Source organism: Rhinolophus hipposideros (assembly GCF_964194185.1).
Source record: "Rhinolophus hipposideros genome assembly, chromosome: 12".
Lineage (NCBI taxonomy): Eukaryota > Metazoa > Chordata > Mammalia > Chiroptera > Rhinolophidae > Rhinolophus > Rhinolophus hipposideros.
In genome coordinates this window covers 1556201-1573446 of record NC_138058.1, presented here as the reverse complement: position 1 = coordinate 1573446, position 17246 = coordinate 1556201, and positions in this window count along the sequence as shown.

The following is a 17246-nucleotide window of genomic DNA, read 5'->3' as shown; positions in this document are numbered from 1 at the left end:
TGCAGGGAGAGGTCAGGGCTGTTGCAGTGGTTCAGGGGCCGGTGATGGACTGAGGGTGACCATGAAAATGAAGAGAGAGCCCGGATCCGGTGGGGGAGAACCAACAGGACTCGTGGACAGAGCAGTGGAGGGCTCCCAGATTGGGGCTGAGCAGAGGGGGCCAGCTGCCTAAGGGAAGGGTGAGGCCCAGGCTCCGCCCCTTCCTCCTGCCCCTGAGCATTGCCTGGAATCCTGCTCTGGAGACAGCCACTCAGGAGCCAGCCGCCGGGTGTGCTTACCTCACCCCACGACTCAGCTGGACAATCTAGGAGAGGGGCACTGACTTGGCTCATGTGAGGGAAAAGGGCACAGAAGGGAAGTGGCCTGGTCACGGCCAGAATGGAGCTGGGGGCTGGAGGGGATGTGCTTGATGGCACTGGGGCCCAGGCTGAATTAGCAGCCCAGGTGGCTGGGGGTGGATGCCAGGGAGAAGTGTCTGGAGAGGATTAGGGAGGATTAAGGTCCCAGATCGGATAATTGTGTCCTTGAAAATGACACTCCTGTAAAAGCGGAAGCCACCTCTGCTCATAGAGCCACCCTGGGCACCAGGGAGGCCGTGCACATGCACACACGTGCACACACACTCATACACTCACGTGCCTGTCCCTGCACACGTGGTGCCACACATACCACACACGACAAACCCAGTCACTTTCCCACCACCCATGGACGCTGGGTGTCCTCTCAGGTTCCAACAGCCCACACGAGCCTCTCCCTGAGCAGTTCCCCCACCTTAGTGGCACCAGGGGCCAGTCCACAGACCTGTGGGCCCAGCCCTAGTTTCGGGCCCACGGCACTGTCCCACATGCCCCCCCACCCGTGTGGCCCGCACACCTGCAAATGTGACCAGTAGCCCTAAGATGAGCCCTGCCCACAAGCGCCCACCTGCGTCTGACATGGAACACTCCAGCCTGGACACAAGTCCCTAAGTGTATTTCCCACTCAGACAACTCATGTGTGACATCTCCTTCCCTGAGAGGTCACCCCACTCCGTCTGCACTGCCCCAGAAGGAAGTGGCTCAGACCATGGGAGTCCAAGTAAGGCCCTTTCTCAGGGCCTGGCGTCCTGGACACACACACACACATTGTCATCGTCATCAGTGCTGTTCCAGGGAGGCGCGATCACCTAGGAGACTCTGAGGCTAAAACTAGAGCCTGTATTAGTCTTTGGCTTTGCAAATAAAGTGGCAAAGTTCCCCTGGGTATCAGGCCCTGTTCTGGGGGCCCCGGGATGCTTCACTAGGGACTGGGCTTTGCTATCACCCCTGCTGACATGACGTAATCCCTGGGAGCCCACCCACTGCCCCAAGTCAGAACCCTGCTCCAGGGAGAGGAAACCAGCTGCCCGGGGGCCGGGCCACATCCTCATGGGCCCTTCTGAGCACCCCAACCAGGAAAGGTTATTGCTGCTGGTCTTGCTCCTTCCTGGGGTGTAGCTGTTGACCCTGTCGTCAGCCTGACTCACTCACAGCAGGGCCTGGGCAAGGAGTGAGTGCCTCAGTTTCCCCAGGGGCAGGGGCAGGCCTCGAGTTTCGTCTGAGACAGTAAAGGCCCTGGAGGGAAGTCCAGAAAGGGTAGTAGTGACCTCCACCAGGTTCCCGCAGCCTGCAGTGGCCAGGCATGCCCAGACCCGTGCTATTCCTGCCGTCATGGGGTCAGCTAGCCGGGCTGTAAGACCACGCAGCAGTGGGCCAAGTGAGGCAGGCCAGATGAGGCTATGGGCCCCAGGGCACAGCCCCAAAGACAATACTCATTATGCTTGAAACCCAAGTGGCTGGAGCCTCCCGCATGCTGATCTGGGTGCCGAGGGCAGGGACAGGACACCTGGGACACAGGAGGGCCAGGAGGGTGTGTGGTCCATGCCCAGGAGGACCCCCAGAAGGGTGTGGGGGGTGGCCTGGGGAGGCGTCTTGTGCAGCAGCCAGAAAGGCCTGCAGCTGGGAGGAGTCCGCACTCAGCTGCCGCCAGCCGCCTGCCTCTCTGATCTGCCAGTCTCGCTGCCAGGCACAGGCGTGCAGTGAAGGAGGCAGGTGCACAGTGCCTCAGACACCCTGCCTTCCCTCCCCGGCTTTGCCTCACCCAGGCCTCGCCCTGGGGATTTTCATCAACCCTACTTTACAGATGAGGAAACTGAGGCCCAAAGGGGGAAGTGAGTCCTACGAGGCCACGTCCAGGGCAGGGGCCTGGCTGGTGGAGCACTGGCCTTGTTCAGGCTGCCGGGATCAGCACTCCCTGCCCTCCGCCCCTATGCAGAGCCATGGGCCCCGGTATCCTACCACACGGGTGGCCCCGCCAAAGCCAAGCTGTGGGGTTGTGGAGCGGGTCACAGAGGAGCCAATGGGCATGTCCTCAGTGACCTCCCACCTCCCCATCCAGAGCCCCAGCAGCCCAGGAGAAGGAACGGTCCAGGGCAGTGAGGCAGCTGCAGGGGCCTGGGGGTCCCAGGACAAGGCAGTGTCCAGCAGCCTGGAAGCTCTGAGGAAAGGCCCGGAGGGGCACACCTATGCCCTCACCCTGCAAGGAGCTAGGGCAGCTCCCCCTAGCTCCCTAGTCTGAGCCCAGTGAGGGCAGAAGTCCCAGCAGAGAAGAGGCCAGCCACAGCCCAGGCAACTAAGGAAAACAGAAACTGCTTGTATACCAACGGTTACCTATACCAACGGTTACCTTCCCCTTCCTGGCCAGGCCGGCTCTTCTGTGAGTCACTCAGCCTTAGCCGCCCCAGGGAAGGGGCCAACTGTTGTGGGAATTGAGTGAACCACCATCCCGGAAGACACTTTAGAAACTGTGAAGGACTGCCTGTGTTTAAATAATGTAAATAATTAGGGAACAACAGACTCATGAGTGTGGGAAAGTGGGCTGGCCTCTGAGGACAAAGGGCAGTCCTGACCTAAGCTGAGACCCCAGAAATGGCCTGTCTCCTGGCCATTCCCCAGGCCCAGGGCTGCCCTCCCACAACTGAGGACAAACCTGGGGGCCCGCCCACTGTTTTTGGCCCCACCCCCTCTTGCACCTCCTTCATCCACCCCAGAGTTTCTTCTGGGGACCGAGGGCCCCAGACCCCAGGTACACATTGGCCCAGCCTTGCAGGGCCGCTGTGGTATTCATTCAACACACATTTAGGGAGAGGCTTTGAGTGTGCTCTGGGACACAGGGCTGAGCTGGCTGTCCTATTGACCTTCCCTCTTCCAGACCCCTTTCTTTCCCTGCTCCAATCTGTGTGGACACCTCACCTGGGCTCCTGGCCCTCTCCCACCTAAGGGTCACCCAGGGCCAGCAGAAGGAGCAAGTCTGAGTGCTGAGGCCCCCACGCCCTCCCTGCCGTGGCACCAAGGTCTGGGCAGTGGCTGGGTCCCTCTATGCCCCACAGGATGGCCCATCTGCACAACCCCAGCCCTCTCCTTATTCCCGCAGCCCTAAGTGTAGGACTGGCTGGGTGGCAGAAAGCAACAGCAGCACACACTTTGCTGCTCTGCCATTGAGAGGCGGAGTCTGTCTCTCAGACTTTGTTAGAGCAAGTCATAGGGACAGCCTGGGTCCTGTAACAGGTTCTGTATAATGTCCTCTCACTGAGACGCCCCCACAGTTTCCTGTGCTGTGTGCGTGCCCTGGCTGCAAATAAGGCACTTGTTCAACTACAGGTGGGTTCCTGGTGGCCTTTGGCCGAAGGGCACTCACAGACACCCCCTTTACCCTGGTTCCCACCTGTACACCCTCCCCATAGCAGATAGAATGAACTTTCTAAAATGCAAGTTCACCTGTGTCACCCCCGGTCGGCACTCAGGTGTGTTCGTGGGGATTGGGTTGCGCAGACAAACACTAGCTCAAGTGTAAGTTGAGACATAGGTGCTCAGGGCCAGCTGGAGGCTCACCTCCTTTAAGCAGCCAGTGATGCAGGTCCTCCCATTCTGTGGTTTTGCTGTGCACGGCCTCCATTTCTGTCACTCTATAGCCCAAGCTGGCTGCTCCGGCTCCTGCTTTCACATCAACATTCCAGCCAGCAGAAAGGAGAAAAGGGCAAAGAAAGACGTGCCCCCTTAGGAACTTTAATAGCACTTCTGGGAAGTTGTGCTCACTTCTGCTTATACCCCAGTGGCCAGAATGTAGTCACCTGGCCACACCCAACTGCAAGGAAGGCTTTTGTGATCCTGAGTAGCCACATGCCCAGCTGAAATCCCACAGTCACTACCACAGTGAGCAAGCTTGTCTAAAAGCTGATACCATTTCACACTCATTCAAGCTACTCGTAGACAACCAGAATCTTAGAACACCAGAAATAGAAAAACAGAAGTTTTCTTAACTTCAGCAAACGTCATACTTAGTAGGAGAGAAACTCCAGGATACCCTCCCTAAAGGACAATGAGCGCTCCCACCAGAAGGGCTGCTGGGCTGTGTTCTAGGGCCTGGCCATTCAAGGAGACAAGAAAGAGACGTGAGGAAAGAGCATAAACCATCGTTATCTGCAGAAATGTGACTGCCCATCCGAAAAATCGAAGAGAAGCACCTGACAAGTATTAGAATGAAAAAGAAAGGTCAGTCAGGGAACCAGACACAAGACCCTCATACAACAATCATTGCTTTTCCACACACTGGGAATACCAACAAGAAACTGTAATAGAATTTTTGCCATTCAAAATATTAACAAAAACTGTAAGATACCGAGAAATAAGCCTAACGGGAATGTTTAAGACCCACATGAAGATGGCTATACATTTTGGCTGAAGGAAAGGATGGAGCTACATTGTGTTATGGCCCAGGAACAGGAATAGTTGACATAAAGATGTCAGGTCCTACCTGACTTGATCTGTGAATGCATCACAGCCCAGCCAAAATCACAAGGTGTTTTCATGGGACCTGACAAGCTGGTTTTCATATTCATCTGAGAGAGAAATTGTACAATAATAACAAAGACATTTTTGAAAATTAAGAACAAAGAGGGGGGACTTATCCCACTGGATATAAAAAGAAACTACAAAAGTCTAGTGATTTTTTAAGTGTGGTTCTGGAATAGCAACAGACAAATGGATCGGTGGAACCAATCCGCGAGTCCCAAAGCCCAGCTAGTGATAAAGCCAGCCAGCCTTTCAAACAACAGAGGGAAGACCGGGCTCTAACACAGCAACAGGGCAGCTGGGCTCATCGCTCAGCAGTCACAAAAACGCCTTCCCCAGGGACTAAATCACTTAAAATGAGACCAAAATATATACCAGAATATACCGGGGGTGCCAAAATGTGTACCAATGGACACTTCAGGCAGCGTTGCTCAAGCAGTAGTTCACCGTCATCAGAAGTGTCTGGACGCTGATGGGAACCACTTTGAGCACCTCTTGTCATTGCAGACGTCAACGTGACTTGTATCCATCTTTTGTTATTGGTATATATTGAGTATTACAATTTTAGTCGTTTTTTCCTTTCTTAAAATGTGTATACATTCTTTTTGGCACCCTCTGTATATTAAGCAAAATGCAGAACATAAAACTCATGTGTGAAAGAACTAACAGCTTTGACCTCATATAAATTAAAATGTTCAGTATGATCAAACTCACCATAAACAAAATAAAGGGCAAGTAAGAGCTATGGGGAAAATATTTGAAAAACAAATAACAGATAAAAGGTTATTATTGACTCATTAGTTCATTCATTCATTCATAGAACAATTAATTAAGGGTAGTCGACTATGTACTAGGCACTGTCCTAGGTGCTGGGAACAATAAAATGAACAAATGACAAAAGCCCCTGCCCTCCTGGCTCTTATTCACTCTTAATTCATTCTCATGGGGCAGGAGGGACAGGCAATAAGGAAATAAACATGTAGCATGTCTGATAGCAGCCATGGGAAAGACAAAACCGGGAAGGAGAGAAGGGAGTGTGCGGAAGGCAAGCAAAGATGTGAGGCCCTCCAAGAACGAGCAAGAAACAGTCAAGAACAGGAAAAGGGGCAAAGAACAGCAACAGATTTCACAGGCCAAGAAATGCAAGTGTCCAGTAAACATGCAAAACTCATGCTCTTCCCGCTGGAACAAGGTGACGGCTTATTGGCCCGTCAGGCTGGCAAACGTTCCATACTGGGGAGATGGGTAAACATGGATCTTGTGCCCTTTTGATGAGAATGTAAGTTGGAATCTTCTTCATCTTCTTCTTCTTCTTCTTTTTTTTGAGGCAGGACCCATCCAAATGTTGAAAGCACATGCTCTTTAACCCGTAACCCCACTTCTGGGTATCACTCTGCAAAGAGAGGATTGTACAAAGATTTCAGTGCTGCCTTGTCTGTATTGGGGGGAAACGAAATACACAATTTTTATAGCTTCACCAAGCGTCTGTGAAGAATAATGAAGCATATGTATGCACACTGAACCAGCTCCAAGTCCACTTGAGAAAACTGAGTTACAAAATAAGCTCCTAGAGTGTGATACCATTTCTGTACAAAAGAGAAAACTCTAGGTTCTATATAAGTATGTATGAAAACACTCCAGGAGTAAGCTGGTTCAAATCCAAAAAAAAGTGTTGAACCTCCAGGAGGTTGACGGCCAGAGCTGGGGCCAGGGGGAAGTGGGGGGGAGGGCTAAGAGGGGGCGACACTCCAGGTTTGCTGTGGGGATATGGGCGGGTTGCTCTGATGAGGAAGGAGAATGTCAGGTGTTAATGCTGGTGAGAGGCCAGGCCAGAGGGAAGATTGTAGGCCCTGAGCAAGCCAAGGGGGTGGGCTCTGGCCAGGTGAGCAAAAAGAGACCCCTAGTGACACTGACCTGCATGCCTCAGGCCAGGTGTCTTGTCAGGACCCGTGCTGGCTAGCACTACCTGCCTGGGACGCCTTTACTCGCCCCTCAACTGCCCATCCCTCAAGACTCCCCTTTGGCCTCACTTCCTCCAGGAAGCCTTTCCAGATCCAGGCAGAATCAGGACCTCTCCCAGGGCCTCCCAGAGCCCACCCTCCCCTCTGCCCTTCACAGGCCTCTTCAGGAGACCCTCTGGTACATGGGCCCCTGAAGTGAGGGAATGGGCCTGCGTCCCACTTTCCCTGTTCTTGACCCAGCCTGGCTAAGCGGGTCCTCTATCAGCGGTGGCTGGATGGCCTGTCCCTTCTTCACTTTTGGTTTTGTCCTTGGGTATCAGGCCTCCCTAGGGAGCTGGGAGCCCTCCTTAAGATTTAATCCCCATCTCTCCAAAAGGGAGCATTCTTGTCTTCTCACCTGCCACCCCGCCCAGGGCTCTGATTCTGCCCTGGCCAGGAGCCAGGCAGGGCGGGGGGGGGGGGGGGGGGGGGGGGGGGGGGGGGAGGCCTAGTGGGGAGCAGGATGTGACGCCTCCCACGCAGCCCAGGGTCTTTTTCCGTGGTTCAGAACTTGCCTTACCAGGTGCTACCCGTGCAGGGAGCCACCTTACTTCTCACAGCCCCCTCTGCTCACATCCTGTTTCCACTCCTCTGACACCCTGGGCCCCAAGCCCTGGGCCCCCACCCCCGCCTCCTGGGTTTGCACACTGACTTTCCTGGATCACTCTAGAAGGCATAGGCCTCTTGTTTGTAACTCCTGGGGGTTGGAAGGAATTTACACTTGATTCTGTGCTTTTGAAAGGATGGTCTTAATGTGTCAAATGTGGTCTCCAGGGGCAGGCGGAGCTTAGGCCAGACATGACGGAGGGTCAGGTCCAGCCAGAGCTGGGCTCCCAGCCTGGCTCTCCCACCAACATGCCACGTGACTTCGGGCTAAGCCCTTAAGCCCCACTCTTGTCGGCTACCAAGTGGGGATCCAAGGGAATGGCCGCCCTGCTGAAAGGAGGGCGGGCCATTGAGAGCCCCAGTCCTGTGTGCTGGGGACAAGGAGCCTCGCCCACTACGCCCGCCTGTACATTTATCACACAACACTTGCTATTCTCCCAGTCATCCCAGAAGTCTATCCACACTGTGGGAGACGAGAACCAACAGAAGAGAGGGGCGAAGGCAGCACAGACTCCCATAACCCCATAACCCCCTCGCCCATTTTTGGAGTCACTTCTTGACATGCACGAGCCCCTTACAGTGCACTTAGTGAGAAAGGGAAGGAAGGGAGCCCCATGACTAAAAACAAGGCCTGGCAGGGGGCCGTGGTAGCACAAGGGACCCAAACCCCGCCTCCCCTTCCTCCTCACAGCTGGTCCCACAGCCCCTGGGGCAGGGCAGCCCTGTCATCAACATCTCCCCTGCAGGGCAGGTGGGGGGGGAGGCTGACTGGAAGCCCGGGCAAGCTCAGCAGGGGGCCAGCCAGTCCTTCCTGGGGACACGGCATCACACATCCATTGGTGGACATGACTGGTGGTGGCAGGTCTCGAGCCTCCCCCCTACAGGAAGAGGCCTGCCCTTCCTGCCATCTTGTAGGTGGGCAGAGCCATGTGACTTATTCCAGCCAATGAAATGTCACTTCTGGGCTGAGGCCTAAAAAGTGCAGTGGAATGGTCCAGTGGGCTCCGTTCCTCTGCCCCTCTAATGGAGAGGCCCTTGTGAGTTCTGGGCAGCTACGGGCGGGAGGCCTGCAAGTCAGCCCTGGACCTTGGCTCACGTGTCGAACGGCTGGCGCATAGGATTGTTGTGGAGCATTACCTAGCCCTCTCGACCAAGTCGGCCCCACTGGAGAGCCCCACCTTTCCTTCCCCTGGGACGAGCCACTCTCTGTGGCCCCGCCCCCTGTCCTCCGATGTCCCTCTCACACCTACATCTATTTCACCCCTTGCTGCCAGCCACTCCCTCCCTGGACAGGGCAGGGGTCACCTATCTGGCGTGAGGGCCAGCGCCTTCAGGATAACCCAGCCTTTCCCATGTGGAAGGCTGGCTGCCACAAGACCTAACTCTCACTGCCATTATTCTCAGAGCCTCTGCCATCCATCTACCCCGATCTGTGCCGACTCCAAGAAGGGTGGAGGGAGTGGAGGGACCCCTCCTAGCACATTCGGGCACAGGGTCACTGCCCACACATTCGCCTTCCTGGTCATATTTTCATTTATTATAACAAGCATGTCTCAAGCACTTACCCCCAGAGCCAAAGACGCTTGCTCATGTCCACAGCATTTCATGGCTTGTCATGTCTACTCCCACCTCCTGCCCAGTCCTGAACTCCCTTCCCTTCTTGACCTTCCAACCCTGACACCTGGAAAAAAAACCCTAGTGTTGCCTCAATTCAGCTCTCGGCCCTGGCAGCTCTATGCTGCTGGAGAAAACCACCAAATAGGTCTATCTCTGCTCCCCAATTTGGTAGGTGGGGCGACCCTCGGGCCCATCCTGCCCCTCGGCTGCTGAGCTGCTGTGCTAGCTTGATTAGTGCACAGAGCTGATAAACCAGGACTGAAAAAATAAAGTTGGGTGCCTACCTTATAACACTTAGCTAATGGAGTAAATATCTAAACAGAAAATGTAAAACTATGAAGCTAAGAGGTGAGCATGAAGGAGGACATCTTTTCTACCTTGAGGGAGTAAAGATTTTACAAGCAGGGTATAGCTGAAAACATGATGGATTTGAACACATAAAAATTAAAGATGTCTGCTCTATAAAAAACACCAAAGACAGAGTTAACAGATGAGTGATAGATTGGAAGAAAATGTTTGCAATGTCTAAAACTAACCATGGTTATTGCATCTCTATTATATTTAACCTCACAAATAAAATAAACTATAAAGGGGTTCTAATTTAGCACATACAAGAAATCTTTGCAAATCAAGAAGAAAAATAGAGAATTATAGAAAAATATCAACAGAGAAATGGATATATCCATAACAGATAATTCATATAAAGGAAATTTGAATGGTTAACAAGTATGTGAAGAAATACTTAAACAGCCTAACAACTAGAGAAATCAAAAATAAAACTATGAGAGATCCCTTTACATCATCCAGATCGGCATAAAATAAATAAAAATAAAAAATTAAAGTCAGATAATACCAAGTGTCAAAGATGTAGGGAAAGCAAGCAAAGTAGCAGTATAGATTCACAAAAGTATACTCCACATTGACAAAATCTCTCTGAATCTTGACTCTTAAAAAAAGAAAAGCACAGAAAAACGAAAAGCAGAAAACCTTCATATAAGGGGTGTGGGACAGGGTGGGATAAAGTAGGGCAATGCCACTGCCATTCTGCCTCACATGAAATACAAAAGAATCTGAAGTGTCAGCACATAGCAATAATATAGAACAAGGAATAACTGGAAATATTCTCAATGTCAAACATGACTTTACCTCACACTATGTACAAAAATGACCTGAACAGACTGCAAACCTAAATGTAAAACATAAAACTGTAAAATGTCTAGAAGAAACCATAGGGGAAAATCTTTGCATCTTTGAATTAGGAAAAGGTTTCTCAGACAGAACACAAAAGCACAAAACATAAAAAAAAAAAATTGATAAACCGGACTTCATCAAAATTGTAAACTTGTCCTCTTTGAAAGACACCATTTTTTTTTTTAAAAAAGGCAAGCCATAGATAAGGAGAAAATATCTGCACAGCATATATCAGACAAAGGACTTGGATCCTTTGTAAATATAAAAATATACAGCTCAACAATAAAATGACAATCTAATTAAAAATAAACAAAGGATTTGCACAGACATTCCTTCCAAGAAGATAGACACATTGCCAATAAGCACATGCAATGGTGTTCAGCATCCTGAGTCATTAGGGAGACGTAAGTCAAAACCACAGTGAGACAGCACTTCACACCCACTAGGACGGCTGGAGTAAGAAAACAGTAACAAGTGTGGTGAGGATGAGCAGAAGCTGAACCTTCCTAAGCTGCTGGTTGGACTGTAAAATGGTGTAGCTGCTTTGCAAAACAGTCTGGTTGTTCCTCAAAAAGTCAAACACAGAATTACCCTATGACAGCAATTCCACTCCTAGGTGTTTACTCATGAGAACAGTAAACACATGTCCACACAGAAACTTGTACATAAATTTGCATAATGGTGTTAGTCATAATAGCCCGAAAGTAGGAAAAAAACGTCCAGCAGCTGATGGATGGATACACAGATGTGGTTATAAAAAGGAGTGAAGTATAGTTCGCACTATAACATGGATAAACCTCGAAAACACTTGCCAAGTGAAAGAAGCCAGATACAAAGATCACATGTTGTATGATTTATCCAATATCCAACATTTATATTGAATGTTCCATAGAGATAAAGAGCATATTCGTGATTGCCAAGGATCAGGGGGAGAGGGATAGCGGGCATGGTTGCAAATGGGTCTGGGGATTTGAGGGGTGGGGAACGAAAATGTTTGGAATTGGATAGTGGTGATGGCTGCACAATTTTGTGAATATGCTAAAAAACACTGAATTGTACTCTTTAAATGGGTGAATTTTATGGTATGTGAATTAGATCTCAATTCTTTAAAGGAGAAAAAAATAAAATTCTTATATTGTAAAAACTTAGTGTAATAAGACAAACAACGCAATAAAAAATTAGCAAAAGATTTCAAATGACACATCACAGAAGATTTATGAATGCCAATTAGCATATTAAAAGATGCTATAAAAAAAAATAGGGGTCAGCCCGGTGGCTCAAGCGGTTGGAGCTCCATGCTCCTAACTCCGAAGGCTGCCGGTTGGATTCCCACATGGGCCAGTGGGCTCTCAACCACAGGTTGGCAGTTTGATTCCTCGACTCCTGCAAGGGATGGTGGGCAGCGCCCCCTGCAACTAAGATGGAACACGGCACCTTGAGCTGAGCTGCCGCTGAGCTCCCGGATGGCTCAGTTGGTTGGAGCGCCGGCTCTCAACCACAAGGTTGCCGGTTTCGACTCCCGCAAGGGATGGTGGGCTGCGCCCCCTGCAACTAGCAACAGCAACTGGACTTGGAGCTGAGCTGCGCCCTCCACAACTAAGACTGAAAGGACAACAACTTGACTTGGAAAAAAGGCCTGGAAGTACACACTGTTCCCCAATAAAGTCCTGTTCCCTTTCCCCAATAAAATCTTTAAAAAAAAAAAACCCAGATGCTATAAACATCAGTCACTGGGAAAATGTAAATTAAAGGTATACTGAGTAAATTAAAGGTATACTGAGAAGACTGGCCATAGCAAGTTGTGGCCAGGAGATGGAGCAACAGGAACTCGCATACACTGCTCCTGGAACCATAAAAAATGTCACAACCACTTTGGAAAACAGTCTGGCAGTTACCTAAAAACATTTAAACCTATACCTACTACATGACTCGTCCATGCCACTTCTAGGTATTTACCTAAACAAACAAAACAAAAACCCTCAAAAACATATTCACACAGAGTTGTACATAGATGTTTATAGCAACTCTATTTGTAGCTGCCAAACCTGGAAACCATCCACATGTCCCTCAACAAGTGAATGAATAAACAAATAAACTGTGGTGCTTCCATTCAATGGAATAATACTTAGCAATATACAGGAATGAAGTATCGATAAACGCAACATAAACAGATTTCAGACTCTTTGTGCTGAGTGAAAGAAGCCATAGAAAAATAGTAAATTCTGTGTGATTCCATTGATATAAAATCCTAGAAAATGGAGGCTGTTTTATGGAGACAGAAAGCAGATCAGTGGTTGCCTGGGGCCGGGGCTTGGGGAGAATGATAAATGACACAAAGAAACTTCTGTGGGTGATGGAATATTCATTATCTTAATTGTGAGAATGATATCACAGGTGTACACACATCAAAATTGAAGATTGTACATTGGAAATACAGTTCTGGTTTCTTAGTATGAACCAACAGCCAATAACTTTCAGTCATCCAGGGAAAGCCTCTGGTTGAGGGATCTAATAGGAAAAAGTAACTTGGACGACACAAATTATGCAGGAAGAAGAAAACATTAACAAAAATCACAAACAGCCTTAGAGGGGGAAGAGACAGCACCCATAAAACAAGGCCAGTTACCACAAAAAGGGAACATTGAGAAAGCAGCTCTCTTGGGTAGTAAAAATAAAAAAGCAGAAATTGAAAACTCAGTATCAGGGTTGGAAGAAAAAGATGAGGAAAACTTCCAGAAAGTAGAGCAAGAAGACAAACAAGTTAAAATCAGGAGGGGAAAAAAAGATAAAGGAAATGAGAGGCTAATTTCAGGTGATTGAACACCTGAATAACAGAAGGGCCAAAAGAGACAAGAGGGGAAATGAAATAATTCCAGAAAATTCTCCAGCACTAAAAGGCATGTTTGTAAATGAGGGCACAGTGATAGCACAACAGGTAAAATGACTCAGACAGGAACCAGGAACAAAAAGCAGAGCTTGCAAGCTGGGGTCTGAAGACAGGGGAGACTATACATCACAGATAAAATATTGGGAACCAAAACATCATCAGACTTTGCCAAAATTCTAAAGGCAAACTGTTTCTAGCTTGTACTTCTGTTGAAATACCAGTAGTCGGCTAATTAGCCAACACGTGAGGATATGAAAAATGTTACCTTCTGTGGATTCTTTCTCCTTTGACAGTTGAGGAAGACAGGAAGGATGGGAAGCAGAGGATACGGTTGGACATGGAAGGACCCCAGGCGAAGGGGACGGGAGATCTCAGGTGCCAGATGGGCACCAAGCCCAGTGCCACCTGCCCAGACTTCCTCATGGAGGAGAAACCTAACATCTGAGTGCTGAATATAGAGAGATCCAAGGGGCACAGAGGGTGGACCAAACGAAACACCGAGTCACGCTGGGAAAACAGAAAGATGTGCAAGAAAGAGGTGTTCCTGGTCCCTTGTCTTGTCTGTGAATAACTAAATAACGGTATAAGCAAAATTCGATGTAGCGATTTAGGGAGGATGAGGGGATGGGAAGGGCGGAGGAGGGGGAAGGAGAAGGATTTTCGTGTGAATGCCTAAAATGAATGGGTAATGTAAGCACATCGTTTATAGACCTGGAGGAAAAAACAGTATAATCCCCGTGAAAGGTAAAGCTGGCTGTCCCTAGGAAGGGGAAGTGGAAGGGGACAGGGTTTCACAACAAAAAGAACAATTTGACTTTTTAAACTGTGTGCACATGTGCTTAGGGAGAACCACAATGAAAGTTTTATACAGGTATAAGAATAGAAAAAGACTTTATCTGGCTTGTAAAGATGGTAGATCAGTTTTCTTTACATTTTTATGTATAGAAAGCATTACTTTTTCAATCACCTAATTATTATTTTGGAAAACAAAAGGGTATGAAGTCCAAAAGCATGTCAAGAATGCGCTCAGTGATGAACCAACACGATGCTGGTTTCGGTACGTTCCAGACTGTCCGGTGGTGACGTCACACAGGCCTGGCTCTCCTGGCTCCAGGGCTGCCGAATTCTATGGAAAGTCATCAGGCACATAGTAGGCCTTCTGTAATTCCTTGCTGAGTATCACTGCATCGTGCCTTCTTCATGAGGTACAGAAATACAGCGGGTAAGAGTCCTAACAGGATTGCGACCTCATACAGCTGGGCCCCTCACTTGGCCTACCAGGCTCGCTGAATCTGGGGGTGACACATCCCTAGACTGGGAACTGGCTGGGCCACCAGGAGCAGGAAGGCTGAGGAGGAGGCAGCCTACTTATGGGCACCTGTCTCCCACAGCCCGGTTACCGGGCTGCGAGCCTGTGAGTCTCCCACTTGCCTTCAGCCCACTCTTCCCAGAGCCCACTATGTGCCCACACAGGTTGTGGTCATCTGACCTACTTCTCCCTCATTTATTCATAGGTCTCAAAGCCAAAGCTTTGGGCCCAGAGCCACAGTGAGGCCTTGGTTTTTCTGAACTGTGACATAAATCCAGCAGCCAGGTAGCCTGAGACGTACCTGGCAGGTGGCATAGCACTGCCCCCTGCTGTTGCCCCACGGATGCTACAGGACAGGCGACACACCAGACTGAAGTCTTTCTGGATTCCATCAGGGGCCATTTTTTTTTTTTTTTTGAAAAGCCATTCTTAAACTGTGTTCTTTGAGATCTCCCCTTGCTATGCATTAAATTGTGTCCCCTCAAAATCTATATGCTGAAGTCCTAACCCCCAGGACCACAGAATGTGACCTTATTGGAAACAGTGTCACCACAGATATAATTAGGTAAGACGATACTGGGACAGAGTGGGCCTCCAATCCAACTTGACAGGTGTCCTTACAAAGAAGGACATTTGAACACAGGCATGCACACGGGGGGACGATGTGGAGATGGAGGCAAGAAACACCAAAAGTGCCACCAACCCCCAGGAGTTCAGAGAGGCCTGGAACAGACCCTCCCTCAGAGCCTCAGAAGTAGCCCAGCTTGCGTCACCTTGACCACAGCCCCGAGCTGGAAGATGATACATTTCTATGTGAGCCACTCAGTTAGTGGTACTTGGTCATAGTGTGTATAGAGCATATGAAATGTATTATGTACATGGATTGAGGTTTGCAAAACAAGTTGTTTACTAGTAGGGACAGGACTATGGCTGCACGTGTGTGAGACTATAAAAAGTGAAGTAAAAATCATGTTTTTGTGTGAAACTGAACATAACAAAATTGAGTGATAAACACATTCACCAAACAACTTCTGGTTCTCACCTAAGAAGTAAACAAGTCCAAGGAAAAGAGGATAAAAGCAGAACTCCAGAGCAATGCCATGAGTAGTCCAATTGGGCGCTCCGGCTAAGACCCCCTGCGAGGCTCCGAGCCAGACAACTCTGGAATGATCTCCGGGATGTTTGTCTGGCTGATCTGACAGAGTCCCCTGCAAGGTGCAACCTGTGATATTCCAGGACTCTCCAAAGTTCTTCCTTGCAAGACCAGCTCGCCTCAGACCCGTCGGGGGCCCAGTCGCCTCTCCCGGACCAGGGACCTTCTCCATCCCGATTGACTCTGGGAGTTGGTTCCTTATTAAATTCTATTCTATTCTGTATAACCTTCTGTGCTTACCAGAGCATTGGCCTCTGGAGGGTCATTGGTTCCCAAATAAAGCTGTGCTACTCACTCTATCTGAATCTGTGTGCTAGGACTTTGTTCCTCACTTGTGTCACGAGTACCACGGAGGGACATAGGGCCCTGCCGAGGGGTTAATGTCCCCTTGACTTTCAGGAAGAGACTGAAATGTAGCAACTGCCCATACAGGCACTCACAACATAGTGGCCGCAGCAAACTTGAGTATCTGCTGGCATTTTTGCCTTTTCAACTGAAACCTGAGTCTTTGAAGTGATGCATTTCAAGTTGTAGGTATGTCTTAGCTGTAATTTGGCAAAGTCTGCCACTTAACCCCATTTCCACTCTCTCCTTCTGCCTCAGCAAAATTACTTTGGATTTTAACTGGGCACATGGCTGCTCCAAGTATAGACTATTTCTCAGCAGCTGGGTGTGACCTTTTGACTAAGTTCTGGCCCACAAGGCACTGAGGACACAGCAGGCAACCAGCAGATAACAGCCCCGTTTTCATGGTGCTCACCTGCCAGAGAGTGGTTGGATCTGGGCCCGGGCCCCACATTTTTGGAAGGGCCTAGAGGAACTCCAGTATACGAGGTCTGACAATTAAGTTTGCGAACTTGCCTCTGTGTATTTACATTGGCAGCACTGTACAAACAGCTCGGTAAGGTTTTACCCTCATCTACCATCACCCTCCCCCTTACTCTCTGGTAACCACTAAACAATTGTCTGTGTCTATGAGTTTTTGTTTCTTCATTTGTTTGTCCTTTTGTTGTTTTCAGTTTTGTATACCATACATTAGTGCAATCATATGGTTCTCAACTTTTTCTGATTTATTTCGCTTAGCATTATAATCTCAAGATCCATCCATGTTGTTGCAAATGGTACTATTTCAGCTTTTCTTACTGCTGAATAGTATTCCATTGTGTATATATACCACAACTTCTTTATCCATTCATCTATCGAAGGACATTTTGGTTGTTTCCATGTCTTGGCCACCGTAAACAAAGCTGCAATGAACATTGGAGCACACGTGTCTTTATGGATAAATGTTTTCAGATTTTTTGGGTAGATATCCAGGAGAGGGATTGCTGGGTCAAAAAATTCTATTAATTTTTTGAGGAACCTCCACACTGCCTTCTATAGCGGCTGCACCAATCTGCATTCCCAACAGGGTATGAGGGTTCCTTTTTCTCCACAGCCTCTCCAACACTTGTTACTATTTGTCTTGTTGACGATAGCCATTCTATCTGGTGTGAGGTTATATCTCATTGTGATTTTTATTTGCATTTCTCTGATGATTAGTGACGTTGAACCTCTTTTCATATATCTATTGGCCATTTGTATGTCTTCTTTAGAGAAATGTCTATTCAGGTCC